Source organism: Gopherus flavomarginatus, chromosome 6 (genome assembly GCF_025201925.1).
Source record: "Gopherus flavomarginatus isolate rGopFla2 chromosome 6, rGopFla2.mat.asm, whole genome shotgun sequence".
NCBI lineage: Eukaryota > Metazoa > Chordata > Testudines > Testudinidae > Gopherus > Gopherus flavomarginatus.
The window spans coordinates 131,442,496-131,466,979 of NC_066622.1; the positions used below are offsets into that span (position 1 = coordinate 131,442,496).

Sequence of the window (24,484 nt, forward strand, 5' to 3'; positions counted from 1 at the left end):
TCAGCCCACTCCCTGCTCCTTCTGCAGTAAACTTTAACCACAGAAATACTGAACTGGAGACACTCGCTGAGCATAACAAGTTATAGAGATGGAGAAGTCTAAGGTCTTCCACCTCAGGTGCTGGAGATAGTTATAGGGCCAGAGGGAAGAAGCCAACTATGTAAGTAGCACTTTAACAGGAGCACTTTGTTTAAAAATTGTTTTAAATAAACCCAAGTGTAGACTTTGCTGCATTTGTGTAACTGTTTTTATCTCTTTGGCATCTAAACATAGCATCTGGTCTCGTCCAATAAATGTAATTGAAAACAAGCAAATACAAAAATACGAGTCACTCGCAGGGATGGCTCAGTAAAATTACAGCCCTTCATCTGCCATGCATTTTCCTTTCTCTGATGTGGTGATTGTTAGTTAAAAGACAAACAAGCAAGTAACAGACTAGCAATACAGCACTGTGTACTTTCAGTGAAGGGACTAAGTTCTTTATATACCTTACTCAATTAAACTGCACACCAACTCTACATGGCATGATTGTTGCCATTAAAATGACAGCATTTGCCAAGTTGCCATTGAATGGTATCGGAGACACCAGTTTTCTCCTATACTTAGGGTAGTAACTAACAACTGTTGGAAAACATTGCTATTTCAATACAACAGTGTCATGCTCAATGTACAGCTGGTGAAACCAAGGCATAAAAGAGGTGACAAGACTTGTCTAAAGTCACACAGGAAAGTTGTGGTAGAGCTGTGAATACTGTAGGACTTAGAGCTCCTGACTCCCAGTGCTGTGCGTTGCCCACATGACCATTCTTCTCCCACCTCAGGATCTGGGAGAACAAAGACAAGAAAGTGCTACAGGCACAGCTTAGAGATCTCTCCCCACCAGTTCTCGGATGTTCCGCACAGAGATGGGACACAGAGAGAGAGGCAGTTTCACAGGCCCTAGACCACATAGGAATATGACCCTGTGAATATCTTGGTCCTAAGTGGAGGTGAAGGCACCTAACACTGATGTTATGAGATCATCCTTGCCTATTAGCATTATGCACTTGCAGAAGCTTCCAACTGGCGTTCAAAACATAGCCCCACGTATGGTAATGAACAGCAGTCCAGTTAAAAGGTGATGATGGCATAACTGAGGTAATGTTTGCGTCAGAGGATGGGTTGCAGTCTCCTGGCCCGCTGTAGCCAGAGGTACTTCCCTCCATCTTTTGTGCCACTGTCTCATCTCCTCCTCCAAAGCTCCATTGCTGCATCTCTCTCAAACTTTTATTTCCTTCCACTACTCTACATTCTGCCCACTTTTGTCCTTTGTCCTGCCCTTCATCCACTCACGGCTCAGTGTCTCTCTTCATGCCAACCCCTTTGCCTGGAACAGCCTCCCATTTCCAATGCATGGAGACCTCCCATCTCCCACTCACCATCACCTGCTCATGTGTCACATAAAACAAACAAACAGATGCAAATGATCCAAGAACATAAACCAAGGAGAGATTAATGCCAAACCTGACAAGCACCCACCATCTGGATAGTGTTTCATACACAACTGTCATGCAGCTTGACACTTACATGCCAATGTGATAGACAAATCCACAGACAGGTAGATGTGTGTACCCACACTATCTTGCACAGCAGAGCCAGGGCAAAACTCAAAGGAGCACTGTCCATTTTTGTATGTTGTTCTTATATCAGACACTGTTGTATAATGAATGTTCCCAAGCTGGCACTTGAGATGGCACAGCTGCATTCCAAACCATGGAACCAATGCCTCAAGTATTGAGGACATCACCCTTGAAGCACAGTGCAAGCCTATGGGGCTGCACAAAAGGAGAGTGCACAAAAGTCTCTAAACCATAAAGGCCTCATTTTATTAAGCGGTAAACGTGGTCACCCTAGGACACATTAACTTCTGGTCTAGCAAGACGCTAGCTTCCCCCCCCATCATTGGCAGTAAACGCACTTCACTGTCTTTGCATTTCATGGCCTCCACGGTGGAATGACTGTCATTTTGGAGCAGGAGGGATATATAGGCACCAGGTCAGAAATGATCTAATCCAGCATGTTCAGATCTAACATAAGATTCCTTCCAGCCCCTGCCCATCCACCCACAATTAAAATGGGGGCGTTGTGAAGAGTTACAATTCTCGGGTGGATGGCTTCAGACAAGTAAAGCACTATTTGGAACGTTGTACTTTTGAGGAGTGGGCACTAACCCCTAACCACATCAGCAGAGATTGCTTAATGGGGGAAATCAGTTTGGTTGCACAGTGGTTTGGTGCAATAGCCTGTCACCCTAGAGACTTGACTACAATCCCAATTTAGATCACCCCTGCAATGAAGTTAGATAGGCTATCCTGTATTTGGGCAGATCAAACACATTGCATGACCCAGTAAACTTTGTTCAGGCAGAGTCCGAGAGAAAAATAGCACAGTGCCTGAGAGTCAGGATTAAGAGGAATTGACCAGATCTCAATAGGAATTGTTTGAACATACCACACTTACTATATCTGCCTCAAGCCACGTTTTCATGAGCACTAAATTCACTCATTTTAAATACATGAAATGTATAAATGAATTTGTGAAATGTAAGAAGGCAAAGTTTAAACAATTATTTTCTTTTACTGTCACATATGTCAACATCAGAGCCTCCTTCTTGGGTTACAGTTCTCACCTCAGCTTTGTACCATATGTATTACAGCTTGACTCACACGGAGAGGTCTAGTCTTTTCTTCAATGCATGGAGGAGTTGTGGTAGGTGAATAATTGCCCACACAGTGAGAGAACAGTAGGTTCCAATACGCCTTCCATCACTGCATGTTACAATCTCATAGTCCAAAGCAATGTCATCATGAAAGTTGCAGTTAGTATCTACCTTCCCATGTATTCAGCAAGAGATATAGAACAAGGCTGGGATTCTCAAAAACACATAGGCGACTTGGGAGCACAAGCCCTCCCCCTCAATGGGGTTCATGTTCCTAAGCCACATAGGCACTTGAAAATATCATACAGACATTCAGAAGTGTTAGTGATTTTAAGTGGCTCAGTTTTGGGGTAATCACCTTGACACACATTAAAAGGGCTGGATTTTCAACACATTCTGCAAATCAGGTTCCTTTAAGAGATCTCAGTTAATTATCCACAAAACAAAGGCACATAAAATCACTCAAAATGTCTTTTACTGTGACTATAAGCCGAACATCAAGGAGTCATACCCATCAGTGAACTGATCTAGTTTGCTAATGGCATGTTTCTTTTTAAGTGTTGTGTTGAGGACACATACTTGGAACACAATTATAAAGCTGTGGGAATAAAGGATTTGGTTTTGGTCAAAAAAAAATCACTAGTCATCTTGTAAATCCTTGGCTGTATTTATCAAATGATATTATTGATACATACGTAGAATGAACTACACTTCTACCTTGAAATAATGTGGTCCTCGGGAGCCAAAAAATCTCACCGCCTTATAGGTGAGACCGTGTTATATCGGGACTGGACCAGCTTCCCCGGCAGTGATTTAAAGGGCCCGGGGCTCCCCGCAGTGGCTGGAGCCTCTGGCCCTTTAAATCACCACCTGAACCTGGCTGCCAGCGCCCTGGCAGGGATTTAAAAGGCCTGGTACTCCACATGAATTCATAGATTCTAAGACTGGAAGGGACCTCAAGAGGTCATAGAGTCCAGTCCCCTGCCCTCATGGCAGGACCAAATACTGCCTAGATCATCTCGAATAGACATTTATCTAACCTACTCTTAAATATCTCCACAGATGGAGATTCCACAGTCTCTCTAGGCAATTTATTCCAGTGTTTAACTACCCTGACAGTTAGGAACTTTTTCCTAATGTCCAACCTAAACCTCCCTTGCTGCAGTTTAAGCCCATTGCTTCTTTTTCTATCATTAGAGGCTAAGGTGAACAAGTTTTCTCCCTCCTCCTGATGACACCCTTTTAGATACCTAAGAACTGCTATCATGTCCCCTCTCAGTCTTCTCTTTTCCAAACTAAACAAACCCCATTCTTTCAGCCTTCCTTCATAGGTCATGTTCTCAAGACCTTTAATCATTCTTGTTGCTCTTCTCTGGACTCTCTCCAATTTCTCCACATCTTTCTTGAAATGCGATGCCCAGAACTGGACACAATACTCCAGTTGAGGCCTAACCCGTGAAGAGTAGAGTAGAAGAATGACTTCTCCTGTCCTGCTCACAACACACCTGTTAATGAATCCCAGAATCACGTTTGCTTTTTTTTGCAACAGCATCACAATGTTGACTCATATTTAGCTTGTGGTCCACCATTCGGATAGAATGTGGTAAAGCAGCAGGGCTCAGATGGTGCTTTAAAGGGCCCGGAGCTCCCCGCTGCTTTACTGCATTTTATCCGAATTCGTGTTATATTGGGTCGCGTTCTATCGGGGTAAAGGTGTATTAACTTATCTCCAGGGTCCAGACTGACACCCCTAACTCTGGAGATAAATTCCTGCTGTATTCAAAGGTTGTCCAAGCAGGTAGGAAGATTGTATGTGGCAGCTGGCAGAGAGCAAAATAATGATTTCAGCTAGGCTTTGTGGTCAGCATGAACCAGAGATCAACATCATGCTTCATTATACAGCCTCATCCATCAGAATCTTCTTCTCTTCATTGCCCAGTGGTGTTGTCTTCGGAGTCCATTAAGATACAGGATTCCTACCGGGATCTATCCTGTCAACCGAGCTGGAACTTTGCTTGAAGAAAAAAAAATGATGTGTCTCAATAGCACTTTCTTGATTAGCTAATTGATTTAAAAAAATAATAATGCTCAAACACCCAGAAGCCTAATTATCCACAGCTTCTCATTTGTACTCGTTAAATTCCCAGCTGCTTTACAAAGTGACAGGCTACTGCATTAAGACTCCAAATGAAAGTGTGCAGGGAAAACCTCCAATTTATTCCATAGAGAAAAACAGACATTCAGTAAAATCAAAATGCTGCCTCAGTATTTGGTGGATGCCACTTTCACATGAAATAATATTCAGGGACTGAGAAGCAAACAAGCAAAACATGTATTTTCCCCCCACTTTCAGCTGGGCAGCAAAGCTGTTAATTTGTGGATAGCCCCTACCTTAACTACCCATTAGAATTCCATGATGTGCCAAGTCTTGTTGGTTAGTTTTGTGGCACTGAAGTGTACCTGAAAAATGAAGAGTTGTAAATCCAAGCAATTAAAGTAACAGCTGGTGTTCTGTGGGGGATTTGTCTCTCTCTCTCTCTCAGGCTCTGGGCAATATTAAGTGGTATTGAAATGGCACCATTCTTCTGTAATCCATCTAGCTGGGATCCTATCTATCTCAACAAGAGCCTTTTGAGGTCTGAAATGTTTGTATAGCAGCAGTCATATTTCATTGGCTTTCATGTGTGTGGAAATCAATGAAAGTTTGTCAGCTATAACAGCAAGGTGCTTTAGCTTCCTTAAAAACGGACTTGCAGCTACATTTTGGGGTTTCTAGTACATTACTATCCCACAAACCATGATCACAGACATGTAGACAGAATGTTCAGCAATGGAATTTGTTCAGGAATGGGATCATCAGCACATCAAAAAGCACAAGACTATACCATTTCAGAGAAAGGAGAATGTGAATAGTTTTGCTGTAGTAGCAGGTTATTAATTTCTGGGGCCAGTCACTAGAAGGAGACACACCAACAATGTTCATATGGAATACGGTGACACATAGCGTGAGTTATTCAGTCTACATGACAATTCCTTGGCCTCTCTACTGAGATTGCCAATGAGACTGTTTCTTATGATGATGGATTTCTTGTGATGCAGACTGAGACCCATTTACTTCTTTCATGTACGCCACTGAAGACCCCTCAGAGTAAAACATGCACTTCAACTCCTGAGCAGGTCTCATGCCAGTGCAAAATTTCTATTTCCACCCATAGGCCCTTTTGTAGGAAAGAACCAGGGGAGATAAATACAGAACCTACAAAATGCTGTATATGAAGCAGTGATCAATGAGAAAACTCAACCTATGGGCAACACTAGTGCTTGGAATGGACTCAAAACAGTGAGTGAAAGGGACATTTAATTCATGTCAACAAACAAGGAAACAGGTACTTCTAGGTGAAACTAGCAGAGAACAGTCATTCATGTCATCCCTTTTTATATAAGGGATTCAGAAGATAAAAAATGGGCTACAATATCAACTGACAGCCCTTGATTTATTAAAACTCTCTATATATTTAAATTTAAGAATTGTGTCTACCAAGGAAATGTGTTAATAGGTGGTAGACCTGCGGAAAGTGATCACAATCAAGTACAGGTGGTTGAAAAATACTAATAATTTTTCATGGAAAATGTTGAATTTTTTTTTGTTTCCCCCCCAAAAAAATGTCTCAAATGATTCAATAAAAAACCCAAAAAGCAATTTTTTTCTAATTTCTAGTTTTCCACCAGAAACCAAATGTTCAAGCAAGATGAACATTCTCTGAAAACACTGTTTTGATTGAAAAACAATCCCGCCTAAAAATGTTTCAGTGAAAACATTTTGACTAGCTCTATAGCCAACCTAAAAGCCTCAAAAGTAATATCAGTTTGCATTTTATTACAAATGTGCAAAGACATAAGAACGTCCATACTGGGTCAGACCAAAGATCCATCTAACTCAGTATCCTGTCTTCTGACAGTGGACAGTGCCAGGTGCCCCAGAAGGAATGAACAGAACAGGTAATCAAATGATCCACCCCCTGTTGCCCATTCCCAGCTTCTGGCAAAAGACGGTGTGACAATGAACACCTGACAAGTTTAACAACTCAGAATTCAAGAAGTGATTCTGTTTCCAAACAAAATTCTCAAGATTTCCATAGTGTCAAATTTTGAAATTCAAGAGTTCAAATTTGGCCAGAAGATCATTTTTCTCAGTCTGCTGAAACTTTCAAATCTGGCATGTTTTATTATTTATATTACCATAGCATATGGACCAGAACCTCATGATGCTAGACACTGTACAAAACAGGACAAGACAGTCCCTGCCCCAAGGAACTTACAAGACAACAGGTGGTTACAAAGAGGCGGGAGGAAGCAAAAGAAGCAATGAGACCATATTGGTCAGCCTGATGATAGGCAGTAATCTCAGCACAGCAGGTGCGTAACTGTTGTCAAGTTTATTGTAGGCATCATGGCAGAAGAGAATGTTATGGAACGATCAGAAGAACATTGAGCCCCAACTGCTATCAAAGCCCCATTGTGCTAGGCACTCGACAAACACAAAAGTAAAAGACCATCGCTGCCCTGAAGATTTTACAACCTGTATAGACAGGAGAGACAAAGGGTGGGAAGAAGGAAGTATTATCCCATTCCGTACCAAACAGAGGCACAGAGTTGCTGATGCATGCAATTTCAAGCCCAGTAACTGGCTCCAGCAGGGCACAAAATCCTATCTCACACTGATGAGAAGTTCCAGCCGTTGAAATTTCTAATCCTGCCCAGGGGAAAAGTCCTCTCTTTTGGGGAAGAGCAGCCAGTCAAGGATGCTGAAGGCAGGAAAAACTCTCCCCCACCCCTCAGGAGCTTAGAGGAGGTTTTGGAGAGGGGAGGGTAAAGAAGAGGCAGCTGACACCCCACTGTCACAAGAGGAGAAAGGGGAGCAGAAAGGGCCCAGCCACTTCCTCCTCCCTCCATCCTTCCTGTGAACCATGGGTCAATCTGCTCCTCCATCCCTGCAACATTAGGCACAGGAAAGGGAGGAGATGTGATGAATCCTTAAAGCTACCCCCTCCCCAGCTCTGGGAAGAGGGAGGACCCTGCTGCAGCCACCCAAGACCTGGGGGAAGGAGGTGAAGATCCTCTGCAGCTGCAGGAGACAGGTTGGGCTGAGGGGCCAGAACAGATGTGGGGGTGCATAAATAATTGCTGGGCTAGGGGATAAGCAGATGTAGGGTTGGGGGGGCATAATTAGAATTTTTGGGTTTGGGGAAGCTCTGCACCATAAGGCAGCCAGCGAGAGCTCCTGCAGCAGGTGCAAGGGTCACCTTGCTCTATTTATTTGGGAGCCTGGACAACACTAAATGTCACACACTTTTTAGGGGTGGGCAGGGAGAGCTCAAAAAGCAAAAGACAGATCTTTTAAACTTAAAAATCAGAGGTAAGGCCACGAGAGGAATCCAGATTTCCAGAGACCCAATCCAGTGCCTTGGTCGCTGACCACCCTTCCGTGCCCACGTTTTGGTTAGACTTTGTCAACCTGTCATTTTTGTCCTGCAGTTGATGCGATTGAAAAACAAACAAATTAAATACTTTGTTGAAAAAAATCCAGTTAAAAAAAAACACAGAAGGGGCCTTAAGCAAATGGCTCAGGCCCATGCTTAAAAAAAAATAAATACAAAGCCTAATGTGGATGTAAGTCTAGAATTTTGCAAAACTTTTGCTTCAAGCCCAAAATCATGGAAAATGTCCCTATTTGTCTTAGTACAAACTTGAAGTTCAACCCAGATTCATCAAGGATCCCTATGATTTGCTGCCCTTTCTAGCTAACCTGAGCCGAACATATGGTTTGTGATTAAACCAAGTGAAACGTGTTAGTTTTGCTTTGGATTCGAACAGAACTCAGATGAATACTCAAGAGGCACAAGCCCATGGGAATTTAAACCCAAGAAAGCATTCACAGAAGCCTCTGTGGATCAGACCCGCTGTTTTGCACAGCTTTAGTCATTTGGTAGTTTGGGAGCAATACAATTAGATTCAAGGATTCAATTAGTCATATAAAATAGAATGTTTTTATTTATTGTTTTGTTAACTAAGAGGCCAGAAGGTCTAAGAGATTCTTGATAATGCATCACTGGCTGAGTCACAGTGTACTGAATTAGTCATGATTGTGGGATATGCATCCCACAGCTTCATTTGCACCGACAGGCTTACCTGATCCATCCTCATTTTTTTTAGTCATTAAAATTATCTGAAGTCATGTACTTCAAAGCCTTCTGGGTCTGTTATTTCTTCAGTGTCAGACCGAAGGACATGGATCAGTGTTCACATCACACTCCCCATCAGTACCCAGCCTGTACTGGAGAAGCTAATGATCCACCCTGCAGACCACATTTGGGGATAAATCCTGGTCATGTGCCACCTGGGGCATGCTGTGCATATGCTAAGAAGAAGTGCCACACCACATGGCTCACCATAGTATTTCAGTGACAAACATTTCACCTGCAGCTTTTAGACAATGATCAGACAGCAATGGCGTACAAGAAGGGCAACATCCGAAGGCCACGTTACAGAAAAGGACAGGGATCACAGCTTGTATCTTGGCATATGTTACATATGTCACAAAAGGGTACAGTGTGCCTGGTGCTGGTTTCACACCGTTTTAAGCAGCAATGGGAAAAACCACACATCTTTCAGTTAGAATTGGATAAACAATCATACTTTTTCATTAAATAACATTTTCTGGCTGAGAAGTTCACATGTTATGAACTTCCATGAATGAAGCCTTAACCCCCACCCTGTGAAATAGGTAAATATCTGCATTTTATAGCTAGGGAAACAGAGAAGCTAAGTGATTTGTTCAATATCACATAGCAAATCACTGACAGAGCCACGAATAGAACCTCGACCTCACAGAATCACAGAACTGGAAGGGACCTCGAGAGATCATCTAATCCAGTCCCCTGTACTCAAGGCAAGAGTAAGTATTATCTAGACCATCCCTGACAGGTGTTTGTCCAATCTGCTCTTAAAAATCCCCAATGATGGGGATTCCAAAATCTCCCTAGGCAATTTATTCCAGTGCTTAACCACCCTGACAGTTAGGAAGCTTTTCCTAATGTCCAACCTAAACTGCCCTTGCTGCAATTTAAGTCCATTGCTTCTTGTCCTATCCTCAGAGGTTAAGAAGAAGAAGAAGATTTCTCCCTCCTCCTTGTAACAACCTTTTATGTACTTGAAAACTGTTATCGTGTTCCCTCTCAGTCTTCTCTTCTCCAGACTAAACAAACCCAATTTTTTCAATCTTCCCTTATAGGTCATGTTTTCCAGACCTTTAATCATTTGCTCTTCTCTGGACTTTCTCCAATTTGTTCACATCTTTCCTGAAATGTGGCACACAGAACAGAACACAATACTCCAGTTGAGACCTAATCAGTGCGTAGTAGAGCGGAAGAATTACTTCTCGTGTATTGCTTACAATACTCCTGCTAATACATCCCAGAATGATGTTTGCTTTTTTTTTTTTGCAACAGTGTTACACTGTTGACTCATATTTAGCTTGTGATCCACTATGACCACAAGATCCCTTTCCAAAGTACTCCTTCCTAGGCAGTCATTTCCCATTTTGTATGTGTGCAACTGACTGTTCCTTCCTAAGTGGAGTACTTCCTGGAACTGGGCTGAGAAGCACTGGTAAAGACACTTTTATTTGACAAGAAAACCCAAAGAGTTATTTACAGTAGTCTTTTGCTCCATAAATTTCATTCAGAGGATTCTTCCCTGCCCTTTGTTGCTTCACTCTCCACCTACATCCAAGCCCAACCAGGAGGGGCTTCACCATCAAGATGCCAAACAGGATACAGCCATCTGGTTCCCATGCATAGGATGGAGCAGTGCATTGTGGGAATTGCAGTTCTCCCCCTCCTTTCCGTTATATACTCCAGCCCCAATGCTTCTCAGCATCCCATGAAGTGGGTATTCACCCATGAAAGCTCATGCTCCAAAACGTCTGTTAGTCTATAAAGTTCCACAGGACTCTTTGTTGCTCTTACAGATCCAGACTAACATGGCTACCCCTCTGATACTAGTCAAGTAAAGCATGTCAATCTAAGCATTTTAACCATTCAATAACTAAGGGAAGCATTGTGCAAGTCCATGAGGGAACCAGGCAGCCCTTGCCCAGGGTACACCCTGCAAGTATGTAAACTACCTCTAACTGGCAACAGCAGCGAAGTATGGGAGTCACAAAGGCCCCACTTACAATCCTTAGCAAGGAATCTGACTACTCCAAATTGGAAGCGATTGAGCTTTATGCAAAGATGACGTGGAAGGTCCAAACCAGATCTCTATGTTGGTGCAGCACATCTTCACTAGATGTTTGCAGTCGTTTGAACTGCCCAGATGTGGTGCATATTTCTTTACTAAGAGCATACCAGAGAGCTTAAGACCAAAGTTCTGATTCTTGTGAAACGGATGTGAGGCGTTTACTCAGCTCAATACATCAATGTGGGGTGCATACTTGAGTCAATATATAATACAATTCACTTCTTCCTTCCTTCTTCCACAGGCAACTCAACTTGATTACATTGAGGGTTAGAGGCAGAAGGGAGATGCATTGAAACAAAAGCTAATTTCCTGCCTTTTATTGGCTTATGTTAAATCTCTCCTCTGTTGCTATTTCAGTGTTAAGAGAGATACTGCTTTGCAATTAATAAAAAGGTTTTCCCCCTCACTTTCAGTGATTACTTAGGCAAGTTGTTTTAGGAGGTTTGCATATAATCTCATTAAGCACACTTATTGTCTTCAGTACTTTTTGAACTCGCTTCATTACCATGTTAATGCAAATAGGGACCTGTAAAGGTGTTACTAGATATACATCTCTTCTGAAGAAAAGCTACAGATCACCATTGTTCATACAGCAGATAGATATTCAGACAGCCAGACACAGCTGCCACATATTAATACTCAGATCTAAACCCACTCAATATAGTTCTGGTTCCCTGTTCAGAGCTACCCTTTTCTGATGCTGCTGAAGTCTGAGAGATTTAATTCCAACATGTCAAAAATTCTCATTTAAAAACAGCCGATCTAATGAGATTTCAGCCATTTGAGGCCAGCATTTCATAACAATGGCTCACTAGGTTTATGCCTGTTAATAGGATCCCAAACCTTAATTTGGCCTTGAATCTGAACCTTAGCTTAAATCTCACCTGGATTTGGAGGCTCATTTATATTTTATTGGAACTGGATTCCCAATCCCTGGTTTTATATTTTACCCAGGTTAAGCATTTTGAAGAATGTTTAATGATTTGAGAAGAGACACCATCTGTTTGTAAGGGAATTGTCAGCAGGGGAGGGACAAAGAGAGGTTGAAAACTGAGAAAATGGTTAAAATAACACCCATATGGCTTTTTAAAGCCACAGTGGTAGCATAGATTAAAGTCAATTTAGCAGGGGAAGGGGGTCTGTTAGATGACTTTCACCAGCATTAGGTATCACTAATTTTATTCATAAATTCAGATTTTTTTTCATGCCCTTCTCTTCATGGCCCTCCCCCCTCCACTCCCGGAATGCTGATATTTTAATATGTGGCTCACCCAGTCCTAAGCAGCACTGTGATTCACAGGGCACCTATAGAAATAAAAAAATGATACTATGAAATCTGAGCTGGGGAAAATGCAAAATCCCTTCTTCTGCCTGATATCCTTTATGATTTGCACAAGGCAGTCACTTTCCTCATTTCCCTTAGGTTTTCATACTTCAGATGCTAATTCCAAACACCCCCTTAACTTTATGGCTGTTGGAAACTCACAACAAAACTTGGCTTCCTGGAACCATCTCTAACAAAAGGCAGAAGAAATAAAGCTGGAACAGCTATGTTAGAATTATGCTACCAGGTTATCACCTTGTGGCTTAATGTATAAGCTTCATGACTCACTCTGGGGATTGTGCTTGCTTTCTGGGTAACACGACCTCCTCTAGCTTTGTTCCTCCTAACAGTACAAATTGGTCATTCGTTAACACTGAAAGAAGCAACTCCCTTATTAGTCATATCTAGATATACAAAATTAATACCTGAGGCAGCAGTGGGTTAGTTAACACACCAGCTTCTGGTATGTGGCCATCCCACATTTCAGAGTAGTTTCACGGGAATCAGAGTTTCAAATACATGAGACATCTGCATGACAGTCTCTAAACAAATCCCTCAACCTGAGCACCCCACAAAACCTTTCTAGCAGTCTAGAGATTTACACAATGTGCAAATCCCAAGGGGATACAAGGAATGATGCTGAAAGAAAAATCCTTGACTTCAGGGAGGCCCAACTTTCAGCTGTGTCATATCTCATTATTTATCCATCATCATTATTTATCCAGCAATTCATTATGTGCCCTTCACAACATGATCTGGCACATTATATAATTAAAAGCAATAGATCACATTATACTGTCTACAACAGACAGCAAGAGTAGCCAGGCAGATACACTGCTGCTCAGCCTTGTCCTTTATAGGTATAGCATGTTACTTGCCTAGTACAAAACTAGAAGCCTGCACAGATGCAGCCTGCGTCTGAATAATCAGTATTACACCGTATGCCCTTCTGCCTCATCCAAAAAGATTTGAAGACCACATCGGTTCAACAGGTCATCGCAAACAGAATTTTAACTTCTTTTAGTAGGGGGGTTTGGGGCAGTAGCTGACGTGTAGGTGATGGTAGAAAGGAAGAACAACAGTTGAGAGGCTGAGGCTGTTCACTGGTAACTTACACAGGGTTGGGGCTTTACTCAACTTACTACTGAAACCAGTAAGCTCTACCTTGTCAACAGAGCCATTTCTATTATATTTTTCTTGGTAAATCAAACCGATAGACCTTAACATGACATATTAGCTTTAATATGAGCTATTCTAACGGTTATTTACACCATTTATTGGTGGAATGCCACAATTTCATTCTCAAACAATGGGTGTTTTTTATGTTGATCTCTGGCCTATACATAGCAGCCAAAGGTTCAATGTTATCAACAACTTCCTCTCTCTCCTCTTGCACAGGAGGAGACCAGTGGTAGAAATGGTCTCACATCCAGCCATACCCAAACTTGAGAAGTCTGGATCTAATTCTGACCACATCATCGGTGCCCAATCCTACATCTAATTGGACAAAGCAAAACTTGACTCCTATCAGACCTCTAAAACTTTGGGGAAAAGTTTGGAACTGGAGCCAAACTTTCCAGCTCAGGCCCATCTAATGAAGAACTGAGACCTGCTCACAATAATGCAAACGATGGGGTTGAGATTGTGGCATCAAGGTTCTCAGAATTCCAGTACAGGGTGGAGCACAGTAGTACAGTCTATCAATCATCCCTGAAAGCAGAGGAAGTTGATCATCTGCAATATGCCTTAGGGCATCTCTACACTGCATCAGGGAGCAAGTCTCTAAGCCCAGGTCCACAGCTCGGTGCTTGCGGGGCTTCTGCCGGTGCTCCAAAAATAGCTGTGAAGATGCAGCTTTGACATTGCGGCTCAGGCTGGAGCTCTGGCACTCAAGCCCACTCAACTTCCCCCAGGCCTCGGAGCCCGAATTCCTGCCTGAGCCACAACATCTACACAGCTATATCTAGAGCACAAGCCTTGCCAGCACAAATCTGTGGATCTGGGCTGGGAGACTCGCTCCCAGATGCGGACACAGACGTGCACTTAGAGACTAAGAGCAGATCACCACTGAATGCTCTGAAAGACATTCAGAGTTCTTAGCCAATACACTGTAGCCTGAATGTTGATTCCACCTTGTGCAAGCATGTAACTAAGCATCATGGTGTATGTCTACACAGCCTGTGGCAGAAAACATCGGAGCCCAGGTTGACAGACTCTCGCTTGCACTACCACACTAAAAATAATTGTGTAGATGTTGTGGATCAGGCTCTCAAGTCTAGGAAGAAGACGTTATTTTTAGCATCAGTACAGCAAACCTAAGTCTGTTGGCCCAGGGTTGGAGGCTCCTGCCACGGGCTGCGTAGACATGCCTTAATTCTTCTTGAGAACTCAGGACACCCATAGTAGCCACTTAGCTATCCATCTTTTTCTCTCTCATCCTAGTAATGTGGATATTGCAGTACCTCTAGCTCCCACTTACAATGTTAAAAAAAGAAAAAAAGCATATCAACATGTTCCTGTAGCTGCATGTAATTTTTTTCTTCCATCTGACCTGAAATATAAGGAGACATGGCAAAAAATTATAAATGCCCTCTATGTAAACATCTCAGTTGACATCAGCAGCTGCAAAGCCACCAAAACATCTTCGTTTGGAAACACCTGCAAAGGCATTTAAGAATGTATCAGTGTAGGAGAACTCCATATTGTTTGTACAAAAAATACTGGAGTTCCTTCTTTAGACTGTTTCCTTAAGAGACCATCAGCTGAAAGAAATAAGAGATAGTATGCTGGTTACCAGCATCAGGATGCTAAACCACATGAAGCCAGTCTCACCCCACAAAGAGTGGTGACTAATATGATCCAGGGAAGATGATTTAACAGGTTTATTCATGTAACAGGATGTGTGGTTGCTGTATCTCCCCACTTCTTACACACTGTAGGAATTCTCTCATTTCAGAGGAATTCTGCCTCAAAGCTTCTTACAGAAATAAAGGATCTAAAGGTTTGACACAGGTACACTCATGTTGTGGATATTTATGTAGGCTGTGCATGTGCTTCTTACATACATGTTTGCAAAGAAAGTATTACTATCATATGTAGATTCTGCAGTTAACAATTGACTCAATTCTTAAAAGCTAATTTAACTGTGATTAGTTAACTAATAAACAAAACCCACAATATTCATCATACAGTATTAAAGTAATTCTGTTGTGTAATTTCTATACAGGATGAAAGGAAAACTGTGCATGACAAAGCCAAACTTAATTAGCCTTTGGATATTGCTCTGGCATTAGACACTCAATCTACAGATTTGGTGACAACACGACTCACCAGGACACGCAAAAAAATCTTGATTTTATATTAGATATAAAAAAACTATATTAAAAGAACGTTAAAGTTCCAAAGTCCATCACTCAAGAGTTTGGAAATACTGGAATTAAGGTTGCCTGGGCAACCTTAATTCAGCCCCTTTGCACCAATGCATTATATTACAGTCTTTAATTACAATGATCACATACTATTTTTTTCCATAGGACCCAGGCCTCCTTCAGTGCACAGTATTGACGATGCTCACTATTGAGCAACTATTCAATATTTTGCTTTATCCTCATTGTTCAATGTGTGACAACTCCCCCGCCCGCCATACCTCATTTGCAGTCCACCATTCAAACCCTGCAATGAAAACAGAATTTTATAGTTTCCTTCTGGGCTTTTCTATGGCACTCATCACTTTAGTATCACAAACATTCATTTATTTTCATAAGTCCTCTCTGAGCTGGTGCAGGATTATCCTCATTTTACAGACAGGAAATTGGGGCACAGACAGATTAAAGTAAAAAGTTTCCACCATTTAGGGCCCATTTTTCAGGAGTACTTAGTAGTATATCGCACTCCATATTTTTAAAGTACAACTCCCGTTGTCTTCAAGTGCAGATGTAAGTACTCTGCACATCTGCAAATCAGATGCCATAATCTCAAATTGGGCACCCAGAAAATCAAGAACACAGCCAGTGATGGAAGTGACTCACCTAACATAACACAGCAACTGTGGCAGAGGAAGGGATAGAATCTAATTCCTCGGGACGGTATTCAACTGCCTTAACCATGAGACCCTTCTTACAGTCCTCTCTCTGCCTCATTCAATACACACCTTTCAACTTCTCCTCCAATAAATGGGGCATGAGACCCACCAACAACAGCCTTTCACTAGATAAACCTCAGTCATTCTTTGCACTGAATAAGGCAGGAGTCCTGTGGAAAAAAAGTGAAGTGGTTATGTGATTAAAGACTGTCATATGCATTTACAGAAGGGGCCCAAATTAAGGCTGTCCAGGCAACCTTAATTCTAGCATTTCCTAATTTGAGTGCTTGACCTAGCAACCTTAATATTCTTCTGAAACTGAAAGAGACAATTTCCATCGTGTGGAGCATATTAGCATCCACAGGGTTTGAACCTTTAGATTCACCACACAGACCTCTTCTATTTGAGCTAACAGAGTAACCAATAGCAGTCGTAAATTGACATTTTGTATGCGGACCAGCATTAGAAGGGAGTAGACACACTCGCAAGAGGGCTTCACGGATATTTGCTGATAGCAGAGGAATGGTGAAACTCACAAAACTTGCATGCAATCTCTTGCATTTCTAGACTTCTTATCCAGCTTTTGTCATTCTAGGCAGGCTGTTCCTCCTTCTCCACACTGCCTAGGCACCAGCAGGGGGAGACTGCAGAGCACAGAGTCTGATCACTCTTGGTTTCCTTGCCCAACACCACAGTTGCACCTGGCTACTGGGACAGACCTGCTCAGCCCCCATATCCCTAGGCTGGAGTATGCCCACTGCAGATGGAGGCCATGTCTATACTACAGGTGCTACAGCAGCACAACTACGGCACCATAGCTATGACGCTGCAACTTGTAGTATAGATGCAAACTGCAGCAATGGAAGGGGTTTTTTTCCATCACTGTAGCAACACCAGCTCACCAAGCAAGGTGAAAGTATCCTTCCATCAACCTAGCTGCATCTACACTGGGGGATTTGCGCAGCATAGCTACAGGATTCGGGAGTGTGGATTTTTCATAAGTGTAGAGCAGGCTGGAATCTTTGGGAAATTTAGCTGCCAAACTAACTAACCTCTACTGAGCATGTGTAAATAGAGATATTCAAAGGCTTATAACTTGGCCAAATTAAGGTGTCTCCCCCCTAGGAATAGCAAAATATATATCTTTGACAGCAGGACAACTCCATACCACACGTTATGTCTCTGCTCCAAAACATGGAGACATTACAGCTTCCTGGTGAAGTAGTTGTAAGAATTATTTTATCATGGAGAAAACACATTTTTCTCTAACCTTGTCCTTGATAATAGCCAAACCATTTTTGCTGAAGCTTTCCAAAACCATTCAGCCTGGGGCAGACACTCAGCATGGAAAATATCAGTCCAAACCATTAAAATTTGGCCAAGTTATAAGCAACTTGAAAACAAGATAACGGCTTGGCAATCTTAACTGTAGGCAGCACTGCCAGCTCTGCCTACAATATGAATAAACAAATGATAGAAACAACTGTTTGACTTTGTCTGAGACAGCACCACCTGCAGGAGGAAAGAAAGAAAACCTAGCCTCAAGAAAACCTGCAACATCAGAAAGTGAAGTTTGTGATAATCTAAAACACGGGTCGGCAACCTTTCAGAAGTGGTGTGCCAAATCTTCATTTATTCACTCTAATTTAAGGTTTCACGTGCCAGTCATACATTTTAACTTTTTTTAGAAGATCTCTTTCTATAAGTCTATAATATATAACTAAACTATTGTATGTAAAATAAATAAGGTTTTTAAAATGTTTAAGAAACTTCATTTAAAATTAAATTAAAATGCAGAGCCCCCTGGACCAGTGGCCAGGACCTGAGCACTGTGAATGCCACTGAAAATCAGCTCGTGTGCCGCCTTAGGCATGCATGCCATAGGTTGCCAGCCCTGATCTTAAAATGATTTAATTGACAGTCCAAGCCAACCAAATCTATCAACAGTCTTCAAGCTTGATATGCTGCCACAGAGCCAGACCAGTCTAAGCAAGGAGCAAGTCCTACCAATAAAGCCCAAAAATCCCTGCATCACACTTTGACGACAAAGGCCTCACTCATGCAACTTCTGGCATGGTGACAAGACTACCGTGCCTGTGTAGCGACTCATTGTCTTCAGTGACGGGGGCTCAGTGCTGCCACAGCAGTCCTACCATGTGCAATATGTTGCAGAATTGGGGCTTAAGGATATTCAGATACAGATATAAATTTGTTAGTCTCTAAGGTGCCACAAGTACTCCTGTTCTTTTTGTGGATACAGACTAACATGGCTCTTACTCTAAAACCTATTCAGATACAGTAACCTCAAGGGCAGTATTTACTACTAAACTGATGTACTGTCATAGAGATTTCAGTCCTCTGTCATGTGACACAGCAACTCCTAGCTTGGGGTGTTGTTGTAGCCATGTTGGACACAGAATATGTGAGAGAGATATTACCTCACCTATCTTGTCTCTCACGGCAATTCCTAACCAGCCTCAATAGTTAACATTGAGGGATAGAGAAAACTGCTTGTTCGCCTGCACCTAAGCAAAGCAGATAGCAGCTTTTAAAAGATTTGCCGAATTTCAGCTGTTTCCTAGGGCAACTGCAAGAAATTATTCTCATCACCTTTAGACATATAAAAAAATCACAATAATTTGTAAACACAAAGATCAAACATCTTACAAAAGGCTGCTTTGTGTTACAACAAGCTTGCAGGAAAAACTCTCACAGCATCGGAAAATAAGGAAGTTTTGTGCAGCGGCCCTGCCCCCTAACGTACAATACAGGAATTTCATGAAAAGAGCTTTTAGTATTGATCAAATCTCTATTTTCCTTGATCTTTTTTCTAGCAGTTCCCACCAACTTTTCTGCCATTTATCAGACAATTTCCTGCGACTAAAAGAACTCAATAATATAGGGAATTTCAATTATCCCCATATTGACTGGGTACACATCACCTCAGGAAGGGATGCAGAGATAATTTTCTTGACACCTTAAATGACTGCTTCTTGGAGTAGCTAGTCCCGGAACCCACAAGAGGAAAGCCAATTCTTGATTTAGTCCAGGGGTCTCAAACTCAAAAGACCACAAGGGCCACATGAGGACTAGTACATTGGCCTGAGGGCCACATTACTGACACCTCCCCCCGACGCCTTCAGCCCTGCCCCCACTCCACTCCTTCCAGGAGGCTCCACTCCTGCCCCATCTCTTCCCAGCCTCCATTCCAACCCCTTCCCTGAAATCCCCACCCCAACTCCACCCCCTCCCTGTCCCCAGGGGGTGCAGGAGGAGTGTGGGGTGTGGCAGGGGCTCAGGGCAGGGAGTTGGGGTGTGGAGTGCAGGAAGGATGAGGGGTGCAGCAAGGGACTCAGAGCAGGGAGTTGGGGTGTGGAGTGCAGGAGGGGTGAGGGGTGTGGAAGGGGGTCAGGGCAGGGAGTCAGGTGCAGGGTGCAGCAAGCAGCTCCAGGAAGGGGGGTGGGGTGCAGTCAGGGTGCGGGGTACAGCAGGGGGCTCAGGGCAGGGGGTCAGGGTGCAGGGTACGGCAGAGGGCCGGGGTGCGGAAGGGGGCTCAGGGCAGTGGGTTGGGGTGCAGGAGGGGTGCAGCAGTGGGTAGGGGTGCAGGGTGTGGCAAGGGGCTCAGGGCAGGGGGTCGACTGCAGGAGGGGTTCAGGGGGCAGGCTCTAGCACAGCACGCACCAGGGTCAGGGCAGGCTCCCTGCCTGCCTGCTCTCTCTGCCCCCGCGCCACTCTGGGAAGCGGCTGGAACATGGGGGAGGAGAGTCGCAGGGGTGTGTGTTGCTGTTGCCTCAGGCACTGCCCCCAGGATCTCCCATTAACTGGGAACAGGGAACCACGGCCGATGGGAGCTGCTGGGGGCGGTGCATGAAGCAACAGCAACACACACCCCTGCACCTCTCCTCTCCCATGTTCCAGCCGCTTCCCGGAGTGGCACGGGGGCACAGCCTGCCCTGCCCCCAGCACACCTTGGGCCGGAGCCACTCTAGGTAAATGCTGGGGTGGGGTGGGGGCCGTGAGGAGCTCACGGGTTACAGAAAATAACCTCGCAGGCCGCATGTATAAGACCTCTGCTTTAAGGGCTCTCTTCAAGGTGCGGGAGGGGTGAAGGGAGAAAGGGATGGACAGAAAGGACAGGAAGACTTTGGAAGCAAGTTCTTTTACTATTTAAAATTAAAATGTATATTTTAGACAAGGGTGTTCTTTTGAAGGATTTATTTAAAAAACTATATGTCTGAAGATACAAGTATTTAAGGCTAAGATGATTGTGCATCAGGGCTCAAAAGAGAGCTAGACAGATTCATGGAAGATAGGTCCATCAATGGCTATTAGCCAGGATGGGCAGGAATGATGTCCCTAGCCTCTGTTTGCCAGAAGCTGGGAATTGGCAACAGGGGATGGATCACTTGATGGTTACCTGTTCTGTTCATTCCCTCTGGGGCACCTGGCATTGGCCAGTCGGAAGACAGGATACTGTGCTAGACAGACCTTTGGTTTGACCACTTTATGTTATGTTCCAGGGTGACAGTCCTCAGTGGGGTAAGCCTGTGTGTATCCGCCTCACGTAGAGACCAACCAAGGATGTGAATTTAATATTCTACAACAGAATCCCAAACACAAGTAAACACCTACAGTGCTTCAAAGATGCCTGTCTTTCAGTGGAACATGCCCATCTTTTGTGCACCAGACTAGAGTGGTTGTTCCTGTCTCCTGCAAACCCCCTGCTGTAGCTGTTCTAGTTAAGTTTCTCCCATCACCCTATTATTTTGGGGCAACTTGTAAGTGGCTCCACTAAGTTTCTGGGCCTACGTGTAAATCTGCTACTGGCAGTGGAAGAAGAGTATAGTGAGCATAGGTCTCTGACGCGAGTTATGTTTTGGGGGCACTAACATATTTCTGTGGGCAGAGTTCCACTGGGAGGCGTCTGCTGTCTCTGTACTTTCCTGTGGATAGTGATAGAGGATAAGAAATTCTCTGTTCATTGTCCCCGGTGATAATTTGCAACTTCTGATGGTCAGCCTTCCCATTTTAAATGAGAGTAGGGGTTAATACTATCCATGAGGCCAAAGCCTATACTAACAGACCTCAAAAGGTCAGCAGCAACAGAAATAGACTAAAGAAGTGAATGATCTTTAGAAAATGCCCAGGTTTGGCAGACTGTTTCGCACCCTTACAACCTGCAAGTTCAATCAGTTGATTTAGTGAGAATCATTTAGGTGTTTTCCATATATTTGAATCTACCAAGGTCTAAATCGGGGACGCAGAGAGAGACAGAAAAATGATTCAAGCAGGAAACTAAAAATGCCGTGGGCTTCATTCCATTAATGTAATTAAAAATAACTTTGCATGAGCCTATCTTTAAGATTCTCTCTTATGGAAACAATTTTAAAGAATAAAAATGAGGGAACACTACATTTGTGTGAAATGGATGTAACTTTGGGACCAAAATGAGAGCAATGCCTCTTGACATGTGGAACAGTTGAGAGGTATGTGTGTTTGTATAAATAATCAACAAGCAGCAGAAAGTCATCTTAGTGATTAAGGAGTAGAGCTGCACGGATAAGTGACTTTTTAGTTCCAAAAAATAAAGTTACAGAAAAGAAAATTAGTTTAGTTTGAACCAAAACTTTTTGGTATTTTTGGTGAATCAGAAAAAGCTAGAAAATTTTATTTTGGGTTGAATAAAATGTTTCGATTTGGGACATTTTTAAATAAAACCAAAGGAAATGAAGGGCTAGATTCACAAAAACAAATATGACACACACATCTCCCCCACCCCACACACTTCCTGTTCTAAATTGCTGTTTGATGCTGAATTTTGGTGGGTGGGTGTGTGAGGGTTCGGGGTGGAGGGGGAGTGGTGGCTTGATTCTGATATAATGTTTTTAAATCAACCTGCATTCCTGCATGACTGAAAGGCACCATAGCACACTGGTATGAAAGACTGTATAATTATTGATTGATAAAGTATTGTGAAGTTACATGTTTTTAATACTATATATCTGAGTATGAAGAAACAAATTAGTAGAGCTATAGTTTATGTGCACACCATGTCCAGGTACCCCTGCTGTCTCTTATAATAATCAGACACCTGGAATTTCAAATCACTCCTCCACAAAGAAACAGCTGAGCCTTACTCTAAGCAGGCACATTCTGCTGAAGCTAATCCTTTTCAATTGACGTTAATCCTTTAAGATTCCCTGTGCGGTCACTGTAATTAGATCAGGCCCTGAAACATAAACCCTTGTATCAGAGGCCTGATATGATGCCTAAGGCCTGAACTAAGGTAATGGTCAAGACTTTGTTAACATAAAGCAAAGTTAAGCTGTGAGCAAGAGGCAGACCCAGCTCAGAGTCTGGCAAGGAGAGTGCTGATGTTGCAAAAACACACATACCTAAAAGGTACTGGACACTAGAAATATAACATATGCCAGGATGGTACCAGAACACTCCGATACTAGCACATTCCACACAGATAACAAGGAACATGCCGACCCATCCTAAAGACAGGGCAAAAAGGTAATATGATGGATGGGGTTGTTTTGATTGAACTAACTTGTACAAAGTAATAAGTGGCACCTTACTACATTGAGGGGTTGTTGCGGCACCTTACTACATAGAGGGGCTGTTTTGACTTTTTCTTCCATTTGGTTAGGGACTGAGTGGGGAAGAATTGTTAAGTACAAGGGACTCAATATTCAGAGAAGTAGCCTGGTAGAGAAATGGGCAGAGGGTTGGTTGGGAGCCAGTGTTTATGAAACATTTAAATCCTGGCTCTAACACTGATTTGTTGTGTGGTCTTGTACAAGTTATCACAAATGAAGTTCCCCTAATCTGCCCATATGGAGCCAATGTCTTTAACAGAACTTTACGCCAGCGTAAACGTCAATCTGCACAGATCAAATTGCATGGTTAGAAGCTCAGAGTGTAAACTTGTTGATAAAGTGATTGTCTTTAGTTGTTTATTGAGACTCTTGCCACATATATAGATGCCCAGGAATAATAAGCACAATTGTGCCTCAGTTTCCCTATACGTAGCAGGGATAATTATATTTTGTTGTGAGAGCACCAGAAATATAGTTTTGAACATGTATACACATGCACATTATGCAGCTATTAGACAGTCTGTGCGGGTGTGTGCAGGCAAACATATAGGCACATATTACTGAGGACTATACCCGGGATGTTTTTAAAAGCAGCCACATATGATTAGCTTTCTCCTTCTGAAAGTTAATGCTGTTACAGTTTAAATAACTAATTCCTCTATGCATTTCACTCTGGCAACATGCTTCAAACTTGACAACATAATTTACAAAATCAAGTCGGAGCTATGAGTGCAAAGAGTTCTATGAAAAAATATCTAGCAAAGTTTCCGCAGGTTTGGCGTTCTCAGTAACAGCTGAATTGAATGTTATGAAACTTGTATGATAAACATCAGCCCCAGGGGCAACTGAGGAGAAAGTTTTAAATGTTTGAAAAAAGCTGCCTGGGTAATATCTTTTATTGGGCCAACTTCTGCTGGGGAAAGAGACAAGCTTACAGAGTTGTTTTTCAGGCTAGCCTCGTGCAACTTTTTTTTCCCCAAACGGGGGTACCTAAAACCCCTTAAAATGGGGGGAGATTAGGGGCCAGGCCAGGTCGCGCCGTTCCCGAAAGCCCCGGCACGTGCACGATGGTGGCAAGAGAGGAGTGGCCCCCTTAGCCGCCCCCTCGCCGTGCCTCGGTTTCCCCAGCTGGGAAGCAGAGAAGCGAACAGTTCCCCTCGCCTTGCAGAGGGGCGGGGCACCCGTTCATGTTCTCCGCCCGGCGTGCACAGACCCCCGCAGGCGTCGTGTCGCTACCGCAGTCCCAGCAGCGCGGAGGGGCCACGCGCCTGAGGGATCCCCCCGCACGAGGCTACACAGGAGGGGCGGGGCTTGGCGTTCTACCTCCTCCGCCGCCGCCACGAAGGTACCCGGATGAACCAGCTCTCGCGCGCGCTCTTCGCTGCCGTCACGTGGCCACCCAGAGCGGATCCCTCCCGGCCTCGTGCCCTTTGACCAGCGGCGGGCACGTGACTGACTCGTCCTCCCCCCCCACC

At 43.4% G+C, this 24,484-nt stretch overlaps 2 long non-coding RNA genes across 3 annotated transcripts; one reads left to right on the plus strand and one right to left on the minus strand.

The window, feature by feature from the left end:
* On the plus strand, positions 1 to 22,191 carry LOC127053477 (uncharacterized). 2 transcript variants are annotated; one of them, XR_007775044.1, is made up of 3 exons: positions 1 to 160; positions 15,280 to 15,335; positions 20,925 to 22,191. It is a non-coding gene; the product is annotated as an uncharacterized LOC127053477 (long non-coding RNA). The 2 variants fall into 2 exon arrangements; XR_007775045.1 differs by lacking the exon at positions 20,925 to 22,191 and adding an exon at positions 15,550 to 16,173.
* LOC127053476 (uncharacterized) lies at positions 1,594 to 24,430 on the minus strand. Its single transcript, XR_007775043.1, has 3 exons — positions 24,333 to 24,430; positions 5,090 to 5,158; positions 1,594 to 4,712 (listed from the first exon to the last, which is right to left on the minus strand). It is a non-coding gene; the product is annotated as an uncharacterized LOC127053476 (long non-coding RNA).
* Between the last annotated feature and the right edge of the window lie 54 nt (positions 24,431 to 24,484).